We start from the raw sequence: 24,528 nt of genomic DNA, 5'->3' as shown, positions 1-24,528 counted from the left end.
CCTCACTGCAAGAAGTAAGGTTGCAGGGAACCAGACAGAAGGCCTTCTCGGTAGTGGCGCCCACCCTGTGGAACGCCCTCCCTTCAGAAGTGAAGGAAATAAGCAGCTATCTTCTTTTTAAAAGACAGCCCTGTTTAGTGCAGTTTTGAATATTTAATGCTGTATTGTTTTTAACACTTGATTGGGAGCCGCCCAGAGTGGCTGGGGAAACTCAGCCAGATGGGCGGGGTATAAATAAATTTATTATTATTATTATTATTATTATTATCATTAGGTCTGATCCAGCAGCTTCCTCTTAAGCAGCAGCCACAACTTATTCTATGCCCACCTCCCAGATTTTCACCAGTACTGGTTATTACCGAGAAAGCCCCATAATTGCGTAGGTCCAAACTATCTGAAAGACCCTATTCCCTCATACAAACCTCCCCAGGCTCTGAGATCTTCGAGGGAGGCCTTCTCTCGGTCCCTCAACCATCACACACACGCTTGGTAGGGATGCAGAAGAGGGCCTTCTCAGTGGTGGCCCCAAACAACTTTGGAACTCCCTAGAGCAGCATTTCCCAAACTTGGGTCTCCAGATGTTTATTGGACTACAATGCCCACCATCCTTGACCTGCAAGCTAGGGATGGTGGGAGTTGCAGTCCAAAAGCAGCTGGGTACCCACGTTTCGGTCACCCTGCCCTAGAACATTGAGACTGATCCCTTCCTTGTTGTAGAACCATTCCTGGTAACAGGCCAGGAAGCCATCAAATCCAAGCCTTTCAGCTGGGAAGGGCTTGTGAAGGGCTGGCATTTTCCTAGAGATTATTATTATTATTATTATTATTATTATTATTATTATTAATATTATTATTAAAAAGCAGAGACATCACCTTGCCAACAAAGGTTCGTATAGTTCAAGCTCTGGTTTCCCCAGTAGTGATGTATGGAAGTGAGAGCTGGACCATAAAGAAGGCTGATCGCCAAAGAATGGATGCTTTTGAATTCTGGTGCTGGAGGAGACTCTTGAGAGTCCCATGGACTGCAAGAAGATCAAACCTCTCCATTCTGAAGGAAACCAGCCCTGAGTGCTCAATGGAAGGACAGATCCTGAAGCTGAGGCTCCAAGACTTTGGCCACCTCATGAGAAGAGAAGACTCCCTGGAAAAGACCCTGATGTTGGGAAAGATGGAGGGCACAAGGAGAAGGGGACGACAGAGGACGAGATGGTGGGACAGTGTTCTCGAAGCTACCAGCATGAGTTTGACCAAACTGTGGGAGGCAGTGGAAGACAGCAGTGCCTGGCGTGCTCTGGTCCAGGGGGTCACCAAGAGTCGGACGACTAAACGACTAAACAACAACAGAAACACATGAATCATGGGGATTTTTTTCAATCGGAACTCAGTTCCGGCACCTCTCAAGTGGGTGCCATTGCCATTCTAAGAGAACAAGGGAGGCTTTCATGGTGAGTTCTGGCCCCTCTTTTCCAGAAAAATAGCAACTGCAAATCCTGAATCAAGCTGTTGGTCCATCTCAGGGGTCAGCAAACTTTTTCAGCAGGGGGCCGGTCCACTGTCCCTCAGACCTTGTGGGGGGCCGGACTATATTTTGAAGAAGAAAAACGAATTCCTATGCCCCACAAATAACCCCGAGATGCATTTTAAATAAAAGGACACATTCTACTCATGTAAAAACACGCTGATTCACAGACTGTCCACAAGCTGGATTTAGAAGGCGATTGGGCCGGATCTGGCCTCCAGGCCTACCCATGGTCCATCTGATCCACTGCTCTGAGTGGTAGAAGCTTTGAAAGATCTCAGACAGAGAAAGTCTTTTCCTGCTCCTCAATTTTTTGAACTGGAAGCTAAATCTGGATGCCAACCAGGCACTCTGTGACCATGGGCTATTGGCCCTTCTCTTAATGACAAGATGAACGAGGCTCTCAGAAAGACGCTTCGAGTAGCGCTATCAATTTCTTCGTGTCACGTTGAGGATGAGCTCTCGAGCACGCTTTCGGCTCATGAGAACGGCCTGGCCAGTTTTTTGCACCAATGACACATGGGTCCCAGATAGTGTGACCCCCCGTTGAGACCTGTGCTGCACATTGTGGGGGGACAGATGGACGGACGGGACCCATGGCAGTTGTGCAAAGTTACTTGGCCGCCGTGTGACTCTGTTTTTTTTTTTAATAATATTTATTACTTTTCCAAGAAATTTAAACACTAAAAGAAAAAAAACCAATACAATACAATACATTAAACTAACAAAACAAAACAAAGATAAAATAAATCAAGCAATTTCATTATCCCATCTTTCATTCACTTATTTCCATGACCTCCTCACACCTCCCTTTTTCTTTTCCACTTCTGTTAATTATTTCAGCAATTCCTTTCCATCTTCCTCTGTTTTCTATCCTATAATTATCTTAACCCATTCTAACCTTATTTTTTCCTTCAATACTCTATTAATCTATTTATACTTAATTCCTTATAACATTTCTACTAAAGCCATGTAACTTCATTCCAACATTTTTCTAACATTCATTGATTTTACAGTATTTCTGTAAATAATCTTTAAATTTTTTCCAATCTTCTTCCACCAACTCTTCTCCCTGGTCTCGGATTCTGCCAGTCATTTCCGCCAATTCCATATAGTCCATCAACTTCATCTACCATTCTTCCTGGGTGGGTAAATCTTGTACTTGATATAACTTTATCTCTTTCAGAATCTCCTGTGACTTTGGTTTTGCTCTCAGTTTCTTCTCTCCTTCCTCTATCTTTCCCAGGATTTTATCCTTTTTTTCATTCTGAGTTCTCTTCTTAATTGCGTTCTGTTGTATTAGGAATCCTCTCATAACCGCTTTGCTTGCATCCCAAATTACTCTTTTTTCCACTGTAGTATTCATGTTTATCTCAAAGTAGTCTCTTAGAGTTTTTTGGGCCTTCTTGGTCATCTCTTCATTCCTAAACAAAGTGTCATTCATCCTCCATCTAAAGGAACCAATTGGCCGCCGTGTGACTCTGGAAAGTATCTCCTGAAGGTGGGAAGGCAAGAACCACATTGCTGCACCAAAACACCTTCTTGGATGCAACCGTCCCCAGAGTTGTACCCCCTATGAAAAGATGTTTGGCAAGAAACCATACATCAAACACATGAGAATTTTTGGTTCTGACATGTGGGTTCACACACCACAAAGCTCCAAGTTAGGCAAGCGTGGATTGCATAGTATCTTTCTAGGGTATCAGAAAGGTTCTTACAGAGTAATGATGACTGACTCTAAGACAATTAGGCTCACTAGAAGTGTTGAGTACAATGCCAAGTGGGGGGAGAATGTGGGAATTTCCCAATGTTATTCTGATGACAGTGAAGAGTCTGAGGATAAGCAAGAACAGCCACACCCCACACCCACTGATGAAGGTCCTGATTCTGAATCTGAGACTGAATCGGACGGCCTCTATGCGACCCTCTGAAGGCTCTGGTCAAGAATTGGAGGAACCACTGTTCACTATAGGCCACTATTCTCCTAAGAAAGAAGAGGAGAATGTTGAAGACTTACGGCTAATTCGCAGGTCTGAAAGAACCACACCAGGTAGGCAAACAGGAAACCAGTAAACGTCACATCCCGTCTCCCTTTCCCGTGGGAATCCAACAGTATCTCGACTGTGGAATGAAAACATTGTCCCATGACTTGCAGCTGCTGCTCAGTGAGGGAAACAGAAACCAACAGGCTGCGCCAACTACCGTGAACACGCAAAGCCTGTAAGGTCGAGACAAACCATGTTCCCATCTCGCACCAGTGACCCTGCTATGACTTCTATGTTGCTCTCAAGGGCTTCAGTCAGGGATCTCACCCACACCTCCTGCTGCACAGAAGGACCAGAGTTCAGAGGGAGAGAATCTGCCTTGCAAGCAGAAGGTGGGTCTCAGGTTCAGTCCCCAAAGGCTTCTCTAGTTGAGACTCCCAACCTGAAATCCTAGAGAGCGGCTGCCTGCCAGTGTAGACAATACTGGGGAAGATGGGCCAATGGTCTCACTTGGTCTAAGGCTGCTTCTGATTATTCTTATTCTTATTATCCAACCTATCTTGTCCCAGCTACTCTGTAGTTTCCAAGTCACCTAAACAGGCCTGCCTTCAGATGTCTTCTAAAAGTCAGATAGTTCTTTATTTCCTTGGCATCTGGTGGGAGGGCGTTCCACAGGGCGGGTGCCACCACCGAGAAGGCCCTCTGCCTGGTTCCCTGTAACTTGGCTTCTCGCAGGGTGGGAACTGCCAGAAGGCCCTCGGAGCTGGACCTCAGTGTCTGGGCTGGACAATGGGGGTGGAGGTGCTCCTTCAGGTATACTGGGCCAAGGCTGTTTAGGGCTAGGCACCAACACTTTGAATTGTGCTCAGAAACGTACTGGGAGCCAATGTAGGTCTTTCAGGACCGGTGTTATGTGGTCTCGGCGGCCGCTCCCAGTCACCAGTCTAGCTGCCGCATTCTGGATTAGTTGTAGTTTCCAGGTCACCTTCAAAAGCAGCCCCACATACAGTGCATTGTGGTAGTCCAAGTGGGAGATAACCAGAGCATGCACCACTCTGGTGAGACAGTCCGCAGGCAGGGAGGGTCTCATCCTGCGTACCAGATGGAGATGATAAACAGCTGCCCTGGACACAGAATTGAACTGCACCTCCATGGACAGCTGTGAGTCCAAAATGACTCCCAGGCTGCGCACCTGGTCCTTCAGGGGCACAGTTGCCCCATTCAGAATCAGGGAGTCCCCCACACCTGCCCGCCTCCTGTCCCTCAGAAACAATACTTCTGTCTTGTTGGAATTCCACTTCAATCCGTTAGCCGCCATCCATCCTCCAACCGCCTCCAGACACTCACACAGGACATTTGCCGCCTTCACTGGATCTGATTTAAATGAGAGGTTTCAATGTTCCTATGGAGATAGAGATGCAGTTGGTAACGCACTGGGGACCTTCTACATGCCAAGCAGGTGTTCTGCCATTTGGCTACCTCTCCATGGATCGTAAAGCAGTCCCCAAGAGATTTCCCCAGCAAAAGAGCCAAGGCATACCCGAAGGAATGGTGCACACTCCTCTAAATCTTTCCCTCCAGGATAGTAGCCAGCCAATCTGAACTTGGCCACAGGGAGGCAGGGTGGTGTAGTGGTTAGAGTGTCAGACCAGGACCTGGGAGAGCAAGGTTCCAATCCCCACTCCAACTCAGCCATGAAACGCATTGGATGTGACCTTCGGCCCGTCACTGCCTCTCAGCCTGACCTACCTCACAGGGTTGTTGAGAAGGTAAAATGGAGAGGGGGAGAAGTGTGTTTGCTACCTCGAGCTCCTTGGATACAAGGTGGGTTATAAATCTAACAATAAATAAACAGACAAACACCACAGCAGCATCCAAAGCCTGACATCTAGGTATTTTAGGCCGTTCCAAAAAAATTATTTACTTGTTTAACAGGATTTCAATACAGCTTGTCAGAGAATAATTGGGTGCACTCTTCCCACCTTGGATCAAATCTACGCTTCCAGGTGCCATACGAAAGCTGCACAGATAGCGCAGGATAGTGCGCACCCCGGAAATGATCTCTTTCAGCTTCTGCCTTCTAGAAGAAGACACAGGGTTATAAAGACTAGGACCAGCCGCCTGAGAAACAGTTTCTACCCAAATGCGATTTTAGTTTTAAACGCAGTGTAAGGAGTGTCTCTATGGGAGTATATTGTATTTATTTATGGGGTATCCGAGTTTTTAGGGGGCTAACCAGGTTGGAATAGCTGGGATAGCAGGCTTGTTGGTTTTTGAATGTAGATTTTTCAATTTCGTTGTTCTGTATGGGACAATGACAATAAAGATTATCGTATCATATCGTATCGTATCAAACCTGGCTGGGCTGGCCTAAGCAAAAGAAAAAGGTTTTTTTTGGCAGGCATGAAAAGAAACATAGCATATGTCTCTGCTCAACATCAATGGGCGGGGAGTTCCAAAGTGTAGATGGCACCACTGCAGATGAAATATGCAGTCTCTGCAAGCATGGCACAAACATTATGGGGCATGTCAGGCCAACGGCAGTCCATCAGCCACACGCCGGGCAACCTGCCTCACGATTCCTTTCGGCAACGAAGGGACATTTTATTGAAATTCTGGGATGGGTCACAGGGCGGGTCGGTTCATGCGGAGCCAGGCCACGGCATCGCACAAACGAGCAGACATGGAGCTGTGAGGATCAGAGCCGCTGTTCTCCTCCTCCCCTGGCCCTGCTGCTGCTGCTGCTGCTGCTGCTCCTGTGCCAGGGCGAAGATCTGGCTTGGCGCAACATCCCCTCTGAACCTCCTGGGCTCATGGCTTGTCTCCCAGTGTGACATGAGAGATACCTTCAAATATCTGAGGGGTTGCCACATGGAAGATGGAGCGAGCTTGTTTTCTGCTGCTCCAGAGGGTGGGACTCGAATCAACGGATTCGAATGACAAGAATGGAGATTCTGACTCAACATCAGGAAGAACTTTCTAACAATAAGAACTGTTCAACCGTGGAATGGATGATGGCAGAAGGTGAAGAACTCTCCACTGTAGGCTTTCTAAACGGGGTTTGGGTGGCCATATGTCAGTAAAGAAGGCTGATCGCCAAAGAATGGATGCTTTTGAATTCTGGTGCTGGAGGAGACTCTTGAGAGTCCCATGGACTGCAAGAAGATCAAACCTCTCCATTCTGAAGGAAATCAGCCCTGAGTGCTCACTGGAAGGACAGATCCTGAAGCTGAGACTCCAAGACTTTGGCCACCTCAGAAGAAGAGAAGACTCCCTGGAAAAGACCCTGAGGTTGGGAAAGATGGAGGGCACAAGGAGAAGGGGACAACAGAGGACGAGATAGTGGGACAGTGTTCTCGAAGCGACCAGCATGAGTTTGACCCAACTGCGGGAGGCAGTGGAAGACAGAAGTGCCTGGCGTGCTCTGGTCCAGGGGGCTACAAAGAGTCGGACACGACTAAATGACTAAACAACAACATGTCAGTGATCCTTTGCCTGGGATTCCTGCATTGCAGGAGGTTAGACTAGATTATGGTTGCCAGATTTTTTTCAATGGATCCGGGGACATTTATTTTTATTTTTTATTTTTTGAAGCTGAGTAGCAACAGGAAGTCAGAAGTGGGGATGGTGAGGCAAAAGACCGTGGGCCCAAGCACACATGCATATTTTATAAAGGTGCAAAGCCCTTCTTTTGCACCCTGTGAAACATAAATGCACAGAGTTTTTAAAAAACTGGGCAACGGCCGCCCGCCCGCAACTCCCAAGCCTCCCCCGATTAGTCAAAACAAAGGGGGAAGGGGGCAGGAGATCTGTACCGCCGGACATCCCGGGTTCCCCATTGGCAGTGGCGCCGGCAGAGGTAGTCCGCAGCCCGGAGCCAGCCTGGTAGTGCAGGCTACCATGGCGCCCGCCATTTTTCCTCGCTAGAAGTCCCCATATGATGTGTTGCAGCGAGCAACTCCTGAAGCCAGCCAGAGCCAACTGCGCTACCAGGCTGGCTCCGGGTTGCTGAGACTGCCATGTTTCCCGGGGACAGATTTGCAAATCTGGGGACATTCCAGGAACGGGATTTGTGCGGGGACAGATTTGCAAATCCGGGGACTGTCCCCAGGAACCGCGGACGTCTGGTAACCCTAGACTAGATTCCTTTCCAATTCTCCAATTCAACACGGAGCAAGAGAAACAGTGAGCCCAGATTCAGAACTAATGCTATGCCAAACCATGGTTTAGTGCACCAGCAGCAGGAACAGGGTAGGAGCACTGCAGGAACTCACATGTTTTCCCGTTCCTGCTAAGCCACGGTTTGGCTTGGCGTTACGTGCAAATTGGATGGATCGAGGAAAAAGCAGGCAGCAAACTTGCGGATGGCCTGGGATACGAACAGGTCAGAGGCTGCACACCTTTGAGTACCAGTTTCTGGAAACACAGAATTGCTGAGGTGGAAGGGTCATCGAGTCCAACCCTCTGCCATGCTGGAATCACAGGTAAAACAGGGAGGGTGACTGCCTGCAAGGCATGCCTCTGAAAGGGTGCTGGGACAGATGTGAGTGTGGCCAGCAAGGCGGTTCTATGGTTTTCTGTGATTAGACACCACCATGACCCACTACTGCTCAGTGGAGCTTCCACATTCAGAGGCAGTCTACCAGCTCTGGAGTCCAGGGAAGCACACAATAAGATTAGGGGCTGCTGAATGCCTGAACCTGCCTCCAACCGGCTATAACATCGGTCTGCCTAGCTCCATGTCGTCTGCCCAGCAGCGCCTCAACCAGGCACCCTCCAGATGTTTTGAACTACAACTCCCAGTAGGGGCTGATGGGAACTGTAGTCTGAAACATCTACAGGGCGCCAGGATGCCCCAAGGACTCCCTCCCATCACTTTGCTGCTACCTGATACCTTTTTTAACAGGAGATGCCAGGATTTGAACGTGGGAACTTCCGCAGGAACAGTGAGTGCCTAACCACTGAGCAATGCTGCCTCCCTCCCTTCCCTCCGGCTTCCCACTGGACCCTTTTGAAAACAGGGCACCCGGGCGGACTTTGCAGCGCTGTTTGCATAAGAGAAGCAGCTGTTTGCAAGGTTTTGTGTTTTGGTTTTTTCCAGCAGCCCAAATCTAGGTGGAGAATCTAGGCTACGGCACATGGCGGCCTTCTCAAGAGGAAAAGAAAGGACATATGTCCAAAACAGGCAGGCGAGTCCAGGCAGCACCATCTGCGGATGCCTGCCTTCTCCTCGCCCTGCGGTTAGGCGGGGGGGGGGGGTAGCAGAATAGACGCCGCAGGCAATGAGGCCAGGATGAGGCCTCACCTGCAGCACGCAGTCCCCAAGTCCCAGTTCTGACACCTGCAAGCCTCCATCACTGCTCTGAACCTCTGCTTTCTAACCCACACTGGAAAGAGAGAGGCGGTGTAGTGTAGAATTGTAGAATCGTAGAGTTGGGACCCCGAGGGTCATCCAGTCCAACCCCCTGCAGTTAGAGGGTTGGACCAGGGTTCAAATCCCTACCTGGCCATGAAGTCCACTGGGCCACTTCTCTGCCACTCAACGCCACCTGCCTCGCAGGGCATAAAACGGTAAGGGAGAGAACCGCGCGTGCAAAGGAATAAATACGTAAGGCACCAGTTTTCGAAGACCTGACTGCCTCCTTCCTCCTTCTTTTTCTGCCCCTCTCTCCCTCCTTGCAGGTGGGTTTTCTTGCTTGCTCGCCGAACGGATAACACAAACGGAATATGACATTTCACACCCGGGGATCAAACACACACTCGCGCACACTGGCCTTGCGGCTGCACAGGAACTGTCATGCGGTCTTCTAAAGAAGACACAGCCATGCACAGCGAAGCTCCCACTGGCTTCCGTGAGAGCGTAAGGAAAGCTTGTTGGATCAGGCCCATGGAAGCCAGTATGCCTTTGTGAAACAGGCAAGCAGGATACGAGCACAAGAGCAGAACTCTCCCTATGGTTTCCAGGAACTGGCATTCGGAGGCAGAGGAGAGTCATTACGGCTATTAGCCCTTGATAGCCTTCATAGAATCATAGGACTGTAGAGATGGGAGGGACCACAAGGGTCATCTAGTCCAACCCCCTGAAATGTGGGGATCTTTTTGCCCAACCCACCACCCTGAGATTAAGAGTCACATGCTCTACCGACTGAGCTATTAATAATAATAATAATCCTCATCTAAAGCCATCCAGGTTGGTGACCATCACCAGCTCCTGTGGCAGTGAGTTCCAAAGTCTAACTATGTGCTATCCATGCATGTATCCTCTATGACTCTGGCCAGTCTCTAGAGGGGAATCTAGCCCAATCCAAAGGGGATCTCACTTTCGTAAGGGCATAAGAGGAGCTTGCTAGATCAGACCAGTGGCCCATCTATGTTTCCAAGCACAATTCAAAGTGTTGGTGCTGACCTTGAAAGCCCTAAACGGCCTCGGTCCAGTATATCTGAAGGAGCATCTCCACCCCCATCATTCAGCCCGGACACTGAGGTCCAGCTCCGAGGGCCTTCTGGCAGTTCCCTCACTGCAAGAAGCCAAGTTACAGGGAACCAGGCAGAGGGCCTTCTCGGTAGTGGCACCTGCCCTTCAGCTGTCAAGGAAATAAACAACTATCTGACTTTTAGAAGACATCTGAAAGCAGCCCTGTTTACGGAAGCTTTTAATGTTTGATGTATTACGGTATTTTACTATTTTGTTGGAAGCCGCCCAGAGTGGCTGGGGAAGCCCAGCCAGATGGGTGGGGTATAAATAATAAAATAATAATAATAATAATAATAATAATAATAATAATATCTACTCTAGCATTCTGTTCTCACAGTGGCCAACCAGGTGCCTCAATGGCCAACCCTCAGGCAGGAAGCGAGAGCTCTCTCTTCATCCAGAATCATCACTGTCTAGTAGCCAACAACAGCCTCTCCTCCATGAACTTGTCTTGTAGAGCCAACCAGGTTGGTGGTCCATGGGACTGAGCTCCATAGTTTATCGATGGCTCTTTAAAATCCTCCAGGCACGGAGAGTCTACCCCACTTCTGAGGTTGTCCGTTCCATCATCAAATGGCTCTTCCCATCAGAAAGTTCTTCCGAATGTCGAGTCGGAACCTCCTCCCCTGTCGCTCGAATCCGTCGGTGCGGGTCCTCCGCTCCGGGAACAGGAGAAAACAAGCTCGCTCCATCCTCCATGGGACAGCGCTTCAGATATCTGGAGATGGTTTTCATGTCACCTATCAGTCCCCTCTTCTCCAGGCTAAACAGATGGTGGCATGGACTAAGTTCAGCTGTGCTGTGCGATCGACATTTCCCGACTTTGGCACAGCCAGAGCCCCCGAGGAAGGCTGTTCCGGACTGCTATAGAAGCCCTACCTGCGCGCAGTCGTTGAGTTTGCCTGCGCTCAGAGATGTCAGCAAACAAGTGTGGGAGTGACAGTCGACATGCAGCCGGGTGCACAAAATCCCTGCATATATTTGTTGCCAAGGATCAGGCCTGGAAGTGTGAAGTGCGCTTCCTTCCTGCTCACCGCTTGCAGGAGTGTGGACCTGTCTGAGCATCCACTAGCGCCCGACACTTCTGAGTACGCATCAAGGAGATTAGCCAGGTATCATTTAGGCAGTCCCAACTCTCTCCATCCTCCCTCTCTGTGTAAATGTCCATTAAGAACACAAGGAAGGCCTGAGGTGAAAGGCAGGTGGCCCGTCTACTCCAGCGTCCTGCTCTCACAGGGGCCAAATGCCCCTAAGAACCTAGGAATCAGATAGACTGCCTCTGGACCTGGAGGTTCCACAAGAACATAACAAGACCCCGGGTGCTGGATCAAGAAAAATGGCCAATCCAGTCAAGCCTCCTGCTCTCGCAGGAGCCAACCAAATGCCCCAATGGGAAACCCAGAATCTGGACCCAACCACAAGAACCCTCTGCCCTCCTCTAAGGTAAAGGTAAAGGGACCCCTGACCATTAGGTCCAGTCGTGACCGACTCTGGGGTTGCAGCGCTCATCTTTATTGGCCGAGGGAGCCGGTGTACAGCTTCCAGGTCATGTGGCCAGCAGAACTAAGCCACTTCTGGCGAACCAGAGCAGCGCACAGAAATGCCATTTGCCTTCCCTCTGGAGTGGTACCTATTTATCTACTTGCACTTTGACGTGCTTTCGAACTGCTAGGTTGGCAGGAGCAGGGACCGAGCAACGGGAGCTCACCCCGTCGCGGGGATTCAAACCGCCGACCTTCTGATCGGCAAGTCCTAGGCTCTGTGGGTTAACCCACAGCGCCACCCGCGTCCTCTGCCCTCCTGTAGTTGCCAGCAACTGGTACTCAGAAGCACTGCTGCCTGCAGAGCATAGCCATCATGCCTAATAGCCACCAAAGTTTTTTTCCGGAGGTTATAAGAAACAAAGATCATTATGCCCTAGATAAAACAAAATAATTGCCTCGGTTTCTTCCATCTGTCTGTCTGGTCGTTTCAACTGTATCTTGTTCTGAAATTGTTTTGTGGGTTTTCGGACCGCAATAAAGTATTGAAAACAGCCCTCTATCATATTGTAAGCTCTTTGGGACAGAGACCTGTTTGGGGAGGGCTGTTTATTGCTTCTGTAAAAACAGGGATGGGGACGCCAGCTCCTATAGCCCCAGTCAGGAGGGCCTATTGTCATGGGTTATGGGTGTTGTAGTCTGAAGGCATCCGAGGGGGTGGGCACAGGTCTCCCTTCCCTTCTGCATACGCTACATAAATAATGGCGCTCCCCAGGCCTCTCTGGCGTACTTGCTCCCAGGCCCCTCTCTAAATGCACGCGGGTGTGTCATAAAGCGTGCATATTTAATGTGTGTGTACTTAAGTGTGCGGGGCTGTTCTTGGCCGGGCATCAAGTATCTGGAGGTGTCTGTTTCCCCCCCAGCTGGGCGTGGGAGAAGGGGGTTGCGCTGCTTCCTCCTGCAACTCGGCGCGTGCATTGTGTGTGTGTGTGTGTGCGTATGTGTGCATTTGGCAGTGTGAATGACAGCGGGCGAATGAGCATTCCGTATGTCCAGGAGCTTTACAGAGGAGCGACGAGGCGGTCAGGCGTTCGAGGCAAGCGAGCGAAGCTCCATTTGATGCGCTCTCAAAAGCCCAGCATCCATCCTTCATCCCCGTTCGCAAAAAAAAAAAAAAAAGAGAGAAGAGAAAACCATCATACATCAACCTGGAGGGCAGGAGACAGACCAACTTGTGGAGAGGGAGAAGGAGGAAGGGAGGGAGGGAAACCCTGGAAAATAATTCTGCCTGCAGTCCAGTTGTGAAAGGTTCCTGGGGACATCCGGATCCCAAAATTGGGGCGAGAGTGGGGTGAGTTGTGCATCTCCGAGTGAGTATAAAACCACGCAGCAGAGACCCACCATTAATCTAATAATTCACCCTCAGGTGAGCACCATTAACCATCAAAACCTGGCTGCACAGAGGCTGGGAATTATTTGGCAGGCGCTCCCACGGATCAGGTCCAAAAAAGAAAAGGCGGGGAGGGGGATGGAGAAGAGCAGATCTGTTTCCCCTTCCTGGCATTGCTCAGATCCATCAAGAGTGAGTGTGATGGTTTCCAGTTCATGTGTATGTGTCCCCCCCCCCATCAGAATGCAGCAGAGGGTGGCTTTGAAATTCAGAACCTCGGACAGCGAGAGAAGAGGCGCAGGGGATGCCAGCTGCCCTCGCTGGCAGGTGCCAAGGGAAAAGAATGGCCCCTCTGTTGCCTGGCAGAGCTTCCCCGCTTCCCAACCAGCTGCCACCCCCAGAGTCTGGCGGCAGAAGCAACGGCACAGCTCTAGGAGACAGGATCGGTTTTGCCAGCCCCAAGTGGCGGCGGGTTGGGCTGGGGGTGGAGGACGACGGAATCGCGCCAAAGAGACCGAACCGAGCCAAAGAGACAACTTGGGCATCTCAGCGCCCCCTAGATACACCAACGTGGCCCCCTCCAAAAAAAGCCACACACACACACACACACTCGGAAATCTCCGATCTTTGGCACAAGGGCAAACATCCCAGGTTGCCTGTTCCAGTTCCAAGCGCTCTGGTGCTAAGGGGAGAGAGGACAGCAGCCCGGTGCCCACCAGAGTGCCAGGGTCCCTGCCTGGCACACAGCAGGGTTCAGAAGCAAAGCAGCAGCAGCGACGCTTCAGAGGCTGGCTCCCGCTTGAGCCCAACGCCCCCATCTGTTCTCCTCGCCAGGACGAACAGCCCCCTCCCCAAAACTGCAAAAACACGTCTCCCTCCCCAATCGTTTGCGGCAGAGGAGGAGGGAAATACAACCCCGTCTCGCCCCTAACGAAGCTAGCCCCTTCACCCACTAACCCGGGCGCCCCCCCGCCCCCAATTTTCTGGCACCCCACCCAGCCCCTCCCCAAACAAGCATAACCTCTGGCATCAGACGAGCGAAGAGACATTACCATTCCACCCATCTCAAGGAATACCAGTACCAGATATAACACCCCCCCCCCAACACACACACCTCCCCAGCATTTTTGGCAAAGCTTCCAGTTGCCAGCCTGGGCTTCATCACTTCAACCCTCACCCAGCCCCTCCCCTCCAGCCTCCATCCATCCTTCCATCCATCTATTCACCATGCGCAAATGTCGCTCCGGCGGCCTTCTCCTTCCTCCCTCCCTCCCTCCCTGGAGGAAAAGGCAGGAGGGGGTTCCCTTACCTTTGGGGGTGCAGCGGGGTGTCACCCGACGGGAGGTGGGCTCATCCTTTCGGCTGGGCAGCGCGGCCGCGTCCAGAGGGGCTGCGCCGCCGCCGCCGCCGCCGCCCGCTCGCCCTGCGCCAAAGGGACTCCGCCTTGGGGGCGCCTTGGAGGGGGAGCCCTAGGGGGCTCCTCCGGGCCGACTCCTCGCAGGCTCCATCGGCGGAATCCACAAACAAAGGCTCGCCTGGCGGCGAGATCCGCAAAGGGAGGGTGGGGGGTGGGGGTTAACGGAGCGCTGTGGCCCCCGAAGGGCGTCTTAGCTGGGCTCCGCCATGGCTGCGGTGCGCCGGGGCGCAGAGGGGTGCGCGGGGCCCGGTGACTTCTCCGGGCGATCCAGAGCCACAGAAGGGGCCGAGTCTCCCTCCTTCCTCGGCTCTTCCCAGCCCCGCAGAACCGGGGTTGGGCTGGGGAGGGAGGGGGAGGAGAGGGAGGAGCGCGGTGGAAACGCCTCCCCGGAACCGGGCAGGAAAGGCCGGGGCGCAGCGCGGGAGCGGTGCCTCGGAGGGGAGGTGGGGGGGCTTCCCCCCTACCCCCGAGCACTTGGACGGAGAGGGAAGGAGAGGCGGGGGACGGCCGGGGATCGGGGCCGCGAGGGTCGGGCTGGGTGTTGGCATGAGGAGGAGGAGGAGGAGGAAGAGTGAGGGGGAGGCTGGAGAAAGCGCCGGCCCCCTTTCTGCAGAGGGAGAGGGAGGCGGGGACAAGGAGGGTCTTGCATTGAAAATCTTTAGCGTTGCAGCTGCTGCACCGAGTGGGGGGGGGAGAGGTTGGGGGGAGGGAGAGGCAGGTGAAGGAGGGAGGAGGGGGCGCAGAAGGAAGGACCCCATACCCCAAAGAGCGAGGGGGTTCAATGTCAGGAGGTGCCATTAGATTAGAGAGAAAACCGGGGTGGGGGGTGGGGTAGAAACATCTTTAGGAGGGTGGATAGGGGGCTCGGGGGGGGCACAGAAGGGGCAAAGTATTGTTTGGGGGAGCGGTGTGTAGTCCCCCCCCCATACATGTGAATATCTCTGGGAGGAAAAGAACAGCGGGTGTTAGTGACAGGAGTCCAGCAATGGGGGGAGGGGCAGGTGTGGGCGAGCTGCCTGTTTGCGGGGGGGGGGGACACTTGCGACCCTGTGGTGCCCCCCATCTCGGGGCATCAGAGGAAGGGGAAATCGAGCAGCCGGCTTCTCTCTCCTCCCCGAAGGGGCCAGCGCATGAGTGGTTGCCAACTGATGGGTGCTTTGGGGGTGCTTGTGGCAGTCCGGCCTCGATTTGCCGGGACTCTTTTTCACAAAGGAGGAGGAACCTGCCTTCTCAGACGGGCTGCGGGTCTTTCCCCCGGGCTGCGAAATAAAATAAAGCACAGGCGCAATGTCAGGTCGCAAAGTTGGCCACCGCCAGCAGAAAGTGGGTCCTGAGTTCTGTGGGGCCCCCCAATAGTGGCGGTGGGGGTGGGGGGTTTCCCCACGACCCTGCAAGCCAGAGCCGTGCTGTGACTGGTCTTTGAGAAGGGGGTTTGGGGGGTGGGGCTCTCCAGGGTTCCCTGAACGTGGAATCGACTTTGCTTCTGATCCAAGAAGCCAGCTGGTTTCTGGTTAAAAACTACACGGCTGTTGGTTTGATGGGCTGCCATGTAAATAATGGGTGGCTCATAGAATCATAGAATGGTGGACTTGGAAGGGCACCCAGAAGGACATCTAGACCAACCCCCCCGGAACACAGGAATCACAACGCAGGTTGGCGCAGCAGTAAGAAGGGAAGCCAGCGGTGGATGGTGCTGGGTGGGAAGTGGGTACAGTGGTTAGATCAAGAAGGCCAGGAAGCTGCCCTTTGCTGAATCATAGGTCCGCAGACTATCAACAGCAGGGTTTCAGAAGAGGAGTCTTTCCCAGATCTACCTGGAGATGCCGTCAGGGTTTGCACCTGGGTCCTTCTGCATGCTAAGCAGGTGAGCCACAGCCCTTCCCCACTGTTGGTCCACCAACGTCTGGAGCCAAGGTTGAAGAACAAAAGGCCAGGTTGGTTCAGATCAGGCTTCCTCCGACTTGGGGCTTCCCATTGGACATGCCCGGCTGGCAGCTGTAATCCAAAATATCTGGGGAGGGGCTGCTTCTCTGGCGATCCCTCATAGCCAAGTAAGATTGTCTTCCATAAACATGGTTTCAACAGTGAATCTGTAAGTGACTGTGGAGGCCAATTCTGGATCCACACGTCCTTCTACAGTGGGGAGTTGTTGATCCCGGTGTGGATTTGCCAGGCGTGCCTTCCTCTTAGCACGTTTCTCCCTTGCGTCCCGAGTTCGAGTGTCTACCAGGACAGGAAAGACTGGTCTTGATGGAGCAAGGTTCTGGCTCTTGGATGGTAGCTTCATAGAACCATGGAACTGTAGAGTTAGAAGAGCTGACCCCCAAGAGTCATGTAGTCCAACTGCCTGCAATGCAGGAAACCCAGCTAAGGAACCCCCAACAGATGGCCACCTAACCTCTGGTTAGAAACCTTCAGCGAAGGAGAGTCTGCCACCTTCCGAAGAAGTCCATCCTATTGTAGAATGGCTCTCACCATCAGAAAGTCCTTCCTAGTGTTTAGATGGAATTGCCTTCCTTGCGATTTGAATCCACTTGCTCTATCAGATGAACGGTGACGCAGGTGGTTCCCCAACACAGAGTGCAGAGCTGTGGGGTCGCCAAATTTAGAAGATCCATAACTAGGGAGATCCACATGGAGCTGCCAAGTTTTGGCCTTGCTCAGGGAGCCATGCTACCAGAGATGACCAAAGTCTGCCCCTGGCTCCATATGATAGCTCTTCAGATATTTGAATCACAGAATTGTAGAGTTGGGAGGGACTCAGAATCCTCTAGTCCAGCCTTTCTCAACCTTGGGTCCCCAGATGTTGTTGAACTACAACTCCCCTCACCCCTAGCTAGCAAGACCAGAGCTCAGGGATGATGGGAGTTGTAGTCCAACAACATCTGGGGACCCACAGGTTGAGAAACACTGCCTAGTCCAACTCCCTGCAATGCAGGAATCTGCAGCTGTCCCTTATGGGAATCGAACCCATGACATTGGCGTTATCCGCACCATGCTCTAATCAACTGAGCTATCCAAGCGGCTGTCATAGTCCGGTCTATGGGCGATCGAAGTCCTGGCTGAGGACGTCGGGACCAGAGGCAAGATGGCGGAGTGGGAGCAGGAACAAGAGTCCAGAAGCCAGGGGTCCAAGGGTCAAGAAGCAAGGAGTCATGAAGTCGAGGGTCCGAGGGTTGAGAAGCAAGGAGTCACAAAGTCAAGGGTCCGAGGGTCAAGAAGCAAGGGGTCACGAAGTCGAGGGTCCGAGGGTTGAGAAGCAAGGAGTCACGAAGTCAAGGGTCCGAGGATCAGGAAGGAAGGAGTCACAAAGTCAAGGGTCCGAGGGTCGCGAAGCAAGGAGTCATGAAGTCAAGGGTCCGAGGGTCAAGAAGCAAGGAGTCAAGAAGCTGAGGTCCGAGGATCAGGAAGCAAGAAGCCAAATGCAGCAAGGCAGGAAACGTGTTGCTGTGGCAAAGAGCCGAAGGGAAATGCTGACCTTATATCCCTTCCCGGCTCTTGCCACCAGGTGCAGCGAGTTACCAATCGGCCTCACCTGTGTGGCCACGCCTTGCCTCTCCAGAACAAACTTAGGAAGGCCCAGTCCTGCGAAGCCCTACTGGTCCCAGGGCCTGGCTCCTGCACGCACTCCTGACAATGGCTATCATATCACTTATTGGTCTTCTCTTCACGAAGCTGAACATTCCCAGCTTCCTCAACCGTTCCTTGTGCCTACAAGTCCCATCACCCCGTTGGGCTAAGCTGGCTGAGGATGGTGGGTTTTGAAGTCCAGCAACATCTGGGGCCCCAAGGCTGGACTGTCTGGGTCTTTTCAGAGCCCCAGGCTGGTCCAAGGCCTTTCCCAGACCTGCTTCTGGGGTTTAGATTCAGAGTGGACGGTGGAGGACCCCCTGCAGCAGAAATGGGCAGCTTCAGCCTTCAGGCTGGGGTGGTTCTGGGAAGAGTTGTCTCCAGACAGCAGGCCCTCCATGTGGTTCGTACCCCATAGTTTCACAGAGACAACTATAGAGCTCTAAAATCCGCCATCAGCCAGGCGGTAGCTAATAAAAGCAGCAGTTTCCAAGCTGTTTTCTGGGCACCCCTGGGGTTCATTGGAACCTTCTCAGGGGCTCCTCAACAAGAAGATCAACAACAGCAGGGATGATTCGCTCGGAAACATTTCCTGTGGCTGCTGATCTTCCCCATGAGAAAACAACAACACCACCCCACAGCCATGGGGGAGCGCTTGAGGGGTGGGTGAGTGGCCATTCTGGGGGTCTCTCCTGGTTCGAACGGTGCCAGCAATGAGAGTTGCACCCTCCTAGCTGGCTAGTGTCTCCCCAGAAGCTCTTGCCAGGAGTTCCTTGGCAGATGAGTCAACCTGGAGACGATTCCCCGAAAATTTGGAAATTGCAGCAATAAAGCAATCAAAGGCGCCGTCAAACAATGGAACTCGAAGGTTGCGAAGGGAAGATAAGGCATATATTTAGGATCGAAGCAGACAGCTCAGAACAGACAGAGCTCAGCTTGCTTCTCGAATGGTCCTGAGAGGGCTTCCTCTTTTGGCGTTCTTGGGAGGGAGACCCACAACAAGGAGGGAGCCACCATCAGAAAAGGCCCTGATCCTCATAGCTGCTAGGTCAGAGGTGTAGTGGTTAGAGTGTCGGACTAGGACCTGAGAGAGTCGAGAGTTCAAGTCCTCCCATTCAGCCACAAAGCTTACTGGGCGTGAACTGGGCACCAGTCGCTGCCTCTCAGCCAAACCTACCCCACAGAGTTGTGGGAATTAAATGGGAAGGGAGAGAATTGTATGTGCCATCATGAGCTCCCTAGAGGAAAAAGGTGGGATAGAAATCCATAATGAGGATGAAACCAAGCCTGATGAGGAATGATTGAAGGAGTGCTTACCCTGGAAAAGAGAAGATATGAGAGTCACCTTCAAATATCTGAAGGGCTTTCACATGGAAAATGGAGCAAGCTTGTTTTCTCCTGTTCTGGAGGGTAGGACTCGAACCCATGGCTTCAAGTTACAAGACAGGAGATGCCGACTAAACATCAGGAAGAACTTTATGACAGTAAGAGCTGTTCAACAGTGGAAAGGACTCCCTCAGGGATGGTGGACTCTCCTTCCTTGAAGGTTTCTTAGCAGAGGTTGGATGGCCATCTGTCATGGATGCTTCAGCTGAGATTCCTGCATTGCAGGGGGTTGGGCTAGATGACCCCAGGAGTCCCTCCCGACTCTACAATTCTATGATTCTATGCTTCCATGATGGGAGGACACAGGAGGAGATGTGTGCAAAATTATGGTGGGGAGACGGGGTAGAGAAGGTTGGTATTTTTCTCCTTCGGGTCGTGCAGGGATTCTGGGTCACCCAATAAAATTGGATTGGCAGCGTTTGCTGGATTCGCTGCCAACATGTTGGGGTCACCAGCTTTGACATTTTTTTGAAGAGAATGGGCAAGTGCAGGATGAAGGATGAGAGACCCACCAGTGGCGACCGGTTGCGACAACAACTGTCTGGAACCTCCAGTTTCTCCCACTTTTAGCAAGCTCAGCTGGTGGCCACCGCCAGGAATGAAATGGAAGAAAAACAAGAGGGAGGGGGCAGCGTGCTCAGGGAAATCTCAAGGTTTGCAGAACTACCAAACATCTTGGTGGTGTGGGGGGAGAAGACCCGACAGATGTAACCCCCTCTCCCAAACAACCAATGAGAACTGAGCATGCTGGAATGGAAAAAGAGCATTGGCAATGGGATGGAATGGAGTTCTGGTAGAGGGTCCAGCTAGCTGGCTGGCTCAACAGGAGCACTGCACATTGCGTCATTTTCCTGCAGGTCCCTCCTGTACCTCTGAATAGCAGCTATTAAGGACATTGTAGGGGGGTTGGGCCAGATGAGCTTTGGGGAGCCCCTTCCCTCTCTATGACTCTCTGGAACAGATTTGGGGCAGAGCTGATGCCTTCACACCCTTTCTGAGGACTTCCCAGAAGCGAGTGGCTGTCTACCTTAGGGAATAATAATAATAATAATAATAATAATAATAATAATAATAATTTATAATAATTTATTATATATAACCCGCCCATCTCGATGGGTTTCCCCAGCCACTCTGGGCGGCTCCCAACAGAATAATGAAACATCAGTCATTAAAAACTTCCCTAAACAGGGCTGCCTTCAGATGTCTTATAAAAGTCAGATAGTTGTTTATTTCCTTGACATCTGATGGGAGGACATTCCACAGGGAGGGTACCACGACTGAGAAGGCCTGGTTTCCTGTAACCTCACTTCTCACAATGAGGGAACCGCCAGAAGGCCCTTGGAGCTGGACCTCAGTGTCTGGGCAGAATGATGAGGGTGGAGACGCTCCTTCAGGTATTCTGGGCCTTTGAGGCTGTTTAGGGCTTTAAAGGTCAACACCAACTCTTTGAATCGTACTCGAAAACGTCCTGGGAGTGAATGTAGGTCTTTCAGGACTGGTGTTATGTGGTATTGGCGGCCGCTCCCAGTCCCCAGTCTAGCTGTCGCATTCTGGATTAGTTGTCGTTTCCAGGTCACTTTCAAAGGAAGCCCCACATAGAGCGCATTGCAGTAGTCCAAGCGGGAGATAACTAGCATACTAACTCTTCAGTTTTTCTATCTCAAGAAGCTGCAGCCCAGTTGCTGACAGGAGCAAGGCCTTATCAGGATCTCACACCTGTGCTCAGATATTGTGCCTGCTGCCCATTCGCTACCTGGCGAGGGTCGAGGTGTTCCTGCTAGTATATAAAACCCTTAACAACTTAGGGCAATGTTTACTTATGAGATCACCTTCTACCACATACACCCCCATGACAGCTTTGATCAAGGGATCAAGCATTATTACATAATGCCAGTGGGCGATTTGTAAGAAATCAACATTTTAGTGTGGCAGAACTTTGGAACTCCTAGCCTATAGACGCCAGGCAGGTGCCTTCACTGTACTCTTTTTGTCCCCTGCTAAAACCATTTTAGTTTGGACAAGCCTACCTATATATGTTTAGGGACATATATAGTTTTTAGCCTATATTTACTTTAACCTTTCGAATGCCTTAAATCATTGCTGTTGCGTTTCCTTATTGTTTTATTATTATTATTTTGTACACCAATTTTTTGCAGCCGAGGGACTATATATATGTTATGCAATGAATAACGAATAAGGAGCAGGTTTGGGGTGCCGTGAAAAAGGCTTATCAGACCCACTGCGAACAATCCCTCAGGGGGTTTCTGTCCCCTTTGAAATTCAGGCCCATAAGCAACTTTGCTTCATTCCAGCAAGAAGGATAACTTCCCTTTGAGACTGTGTTCCCTGGGGATAAGTCGCCAGCTGAATTTTCTGCTTCAGACACTAACCTATTTGGGACCATCCTTTCTGGCATATGAAACCTCACCTTCTGCAGTGAGAAGGGAGCTAAACCAGGTCAGGTGTTGCTCAGGTACAGAGGCAAGCTGTCGGATGGCACAGAGTTCTTCAGCGGGGGGAGACACCCACCTACTGCATGAAGCGTTCTGTGTGGATTCCAGAAGCTCTCTTAACAGGTGCAGTTTCCCTAAGGGAATAAACTCCCCCCCCCTCAATAGCCCCTTTGTTGGCGTGCTTTCTCTCCGCGGAACAATGCTGTGTGACTCAGAAGCTGGCGGCCTTTTCCTGGAAACCATCGTGCGCGTGACTCTCCGCCTGAAGGAGCGCAAAGCCCAAATTGGCATGCCGTCCTAGCCTCCACGCCTTGGGGAGAGGCGCCGCGCGACGCAATTCATAAAACCACTAAAATAGAAGAATTGTAATCAAGCAAATGAATAATTGGGATTAATAATGCAATGGGATAATAAAGCTCTTGCCAGGGAATTAGGCAGCCGTGCTTCCGTCAGCACAGATGTCTGCTCAGGTTTTGCTTTCTGTGGTGCGTGTCCCTCGGGCGCAGGCAGCGAAGGAAAGGAGGGGGGGTTCCCTCTTTAGAGTTTCGGCAGGGGGGGGCTTCCAGTCCCCTGCTGCATCAGTGATAAGCTGCAGAGTCTCCTCTTGGTCCTTTCTGTGGGTGGCAGGGAGAATTATTGAAATATACACAAACATATATACCCATATACATACACAGGGTGTACTGGGTGTTAGGGGAGGGATGATATCTCTCGTGGGGGCCACGTCGTGCTCCTTCTGGGGTAGTTTGCCCACCTTTGATCTGCCACAGCTCTCACCTGTGGCCCCTAGAAGCCGTCAGCAGGCAACAGCGGCCACAATCCCAGGAAACGGCTTCAACTGGCTGGCTAAACCAGTTTCTCAACCCGTGGGTCCCCAGCTGTTGTTGGACTACAACTCCCATCATTCCTAGCCGGCATGGCCAGTGGTCAGGGATGATGGGAGTTGTAGTCCAACAACACCTGGGGACCCACAGGTTGCAGATGGGAGCGGACAAGACCAAAAGTGGGTCGGACAGTCAAGGAGGCAGTTTCTGCACCTGGGAAGGGAGCCCATCGAGGAGAAGGAAAACACTGACACTAAACCTCTGCCTTCTGGAATATCTTGGGCAGAAGAAAAGGCTAAGGAGTAAAAGGTAAAGGTAAAGGGACCCCTGACCGTCAGGTCCAGTTGCGGACGATTCTGGGGTTGCGGTGCTCATCTCGCTTTACTGGCCAAGGGAGCCGGCGCTTGTCCACAGTCAGCTTCTGGGTCATGCGGCCAGCAGGACTAAGCCGCTTCTGGCGAACCAGAATATAAATAACTTTCCTGTTCTAACCTAAGCTAACGAGTCTAGAGGAAACACAGACAGCCGTGCTCCCTCCTTTGTTTTCAGAGTATAGAAGGGGGGGGAGGAAGTCTGGCCAAACTGCAAAGGATAGAGAGGTCAAAGAATCATAGAATCCTAGAGTTGGAAGAGACCACAAGGGCCATCGAGTCCAACCCCCTGCCAAGCAGGAAACACCATCAGAGCACTCCTGACATATGGTTGTCAAGCCTCTGCTTAAAGACCTCCAAAGAAGGAGACTCCACCACACTCCCTGGCAGCAAATTCCACTGTCGAACAGCTCTTACTGTCAGGAAGTTCTTCCTAATGTTTAGGTGGAATCTTCTTTCTTGTAGTTTGGATCCATTGCTCCGTGTCCGCTTCTCTGGAGCAGCAGAAAACAACCTTTCTCCCTCCTCTATGTGACATCCTTTTATATATTTGAACATGGCTATCATATCACCCCTTAACCTCCTCTTCTCCAGGCTAAACATGCCCAGCTCCCTTAGCCGTTCCTCATAAGGCATCGTTTCCAGGCCTTTGACCATTTTGGTTGCCCTCCTCTGGACAGCAGAGAGGTCAGCAGAGAGGTCAAAGGGACAGGGACAATCCAGGGAACTGAAGGTCCCTTTTAAGGAAAGAGATTCTGACTAAACATCAGGAATAACTTTCTGAACAGAAGAGCCGTTTGGCAGTAGAACGGCCTCCCTCGCGAGCTTGTGGACTCTCCTTCCTTGGAGATTTTAAAGCAGAGATCAGATGGCCATCTGCCATGGATGCTTAAGCTGGGATTCCTGCAGGGGGGTTGGACTAGATGACCCTTGGGTTCCCTCCCAACTCTAAGATTCTGTGATTCTATTCTTCTCTGTTTGGGACATGTGCAGAGGAGGACAACCCAGATGACCAAGAACCTGGAAACCAAGACTTACAATGAATGGTTGAGGGAGCTGGGTATGTTTAGCCTGGAGAAGAGGAGACTGAGAGGTGATATGAGAGCCATCTTCAAATCTCTGAAGGGCTGTCCCATGGAGGAGGGAGCAAGCTTGTTTTCTCCTGTTCTGGAGGGTAAGAGCTGTCTTTGACTGTAGAACAGACTCTCCTTCGCTGGAGGTTTTTAAACAGATGTTGGGCAGCCACAGGTCAGGGCTACCTTAGCTGGGACTCTTGCATTGCAGAGGGCTGGACTGAAGGAATGGGTTTCTATGCAGTCAGTTTGAAACTGACCCAAAATCCCCATTTTTCCTCCTCCAAGGGAGCATTTCTAAAATGCATTAACTTGAGCTTTTCAAGCTCAGGAAGCTTGAGCTTGAGTCAGTGTATAAACAGAAAACCCAGCTGTAGAAACAAGTGCTCAAAGCCCTCTCTTTTATCAGTCCGTGATGGCAATGAGTGGCCTTGCCAGTTCCAGTAGAGCAGGGATGGCACGTCTGGGTCTTATCTTACATCCTGACCACAAAGACCACAAAGACGCACAGACCTTGTCAAGTCTGACAAGAGACCCGGGAACGGCGCCAGGAGTTGGTGACCTCCTGCCCCAAGATAAGAGTA

General features: G+C 51.5%; 1 protein-coding gene and 1 long non-coding RNA gene across 2 annotated transcripts in view; one reads left to right on the top strand and one right to left on the bottom strand.

Annotated features, from left to right (window-relative positions):
* LRFN1 (leucine rich repeat and fibronectin type III domain containing 1) overlaps positions 1–14,271 on the bottom strand; it is a 135,440-nt gene extending 121,169 nt beyond the window's left edge. Inside the window, exon 1 of the mRNA XM_081018749.1 lies at positions 14,160–14,271. The gene's annotated coding sequence lies outside the window, so the exon portion shown is untranslated. The remainder of the gene's footprint in view (positions 1–14,159) is intronic.
* Positions 1–24,528, top strand: part of LOC308484620 — a 156,227-nt gene that overhangs the window by 45,632 nt on the left and 86,067 nt on the right. The gene's annotated exons all lie outside the window — the stretch shown is intronic.

Source organism: Podarcis pityusensis (genome assembly GCF_964106645.2).
Source record: "Podarcis pityusensis genome assembly, chromosome: 8".
Classification (NCBI taxonomy): Eukaryota; Metazoa; Chordata; class Lepidosauria; order Squamata; family Lacertidae; genus Podarcis; species Podarcis pityusensis.
Note: the sequence above shows the minus strand (reverse complement) of the source record. Positions and strands in the feature narration are given on the sequence as shown.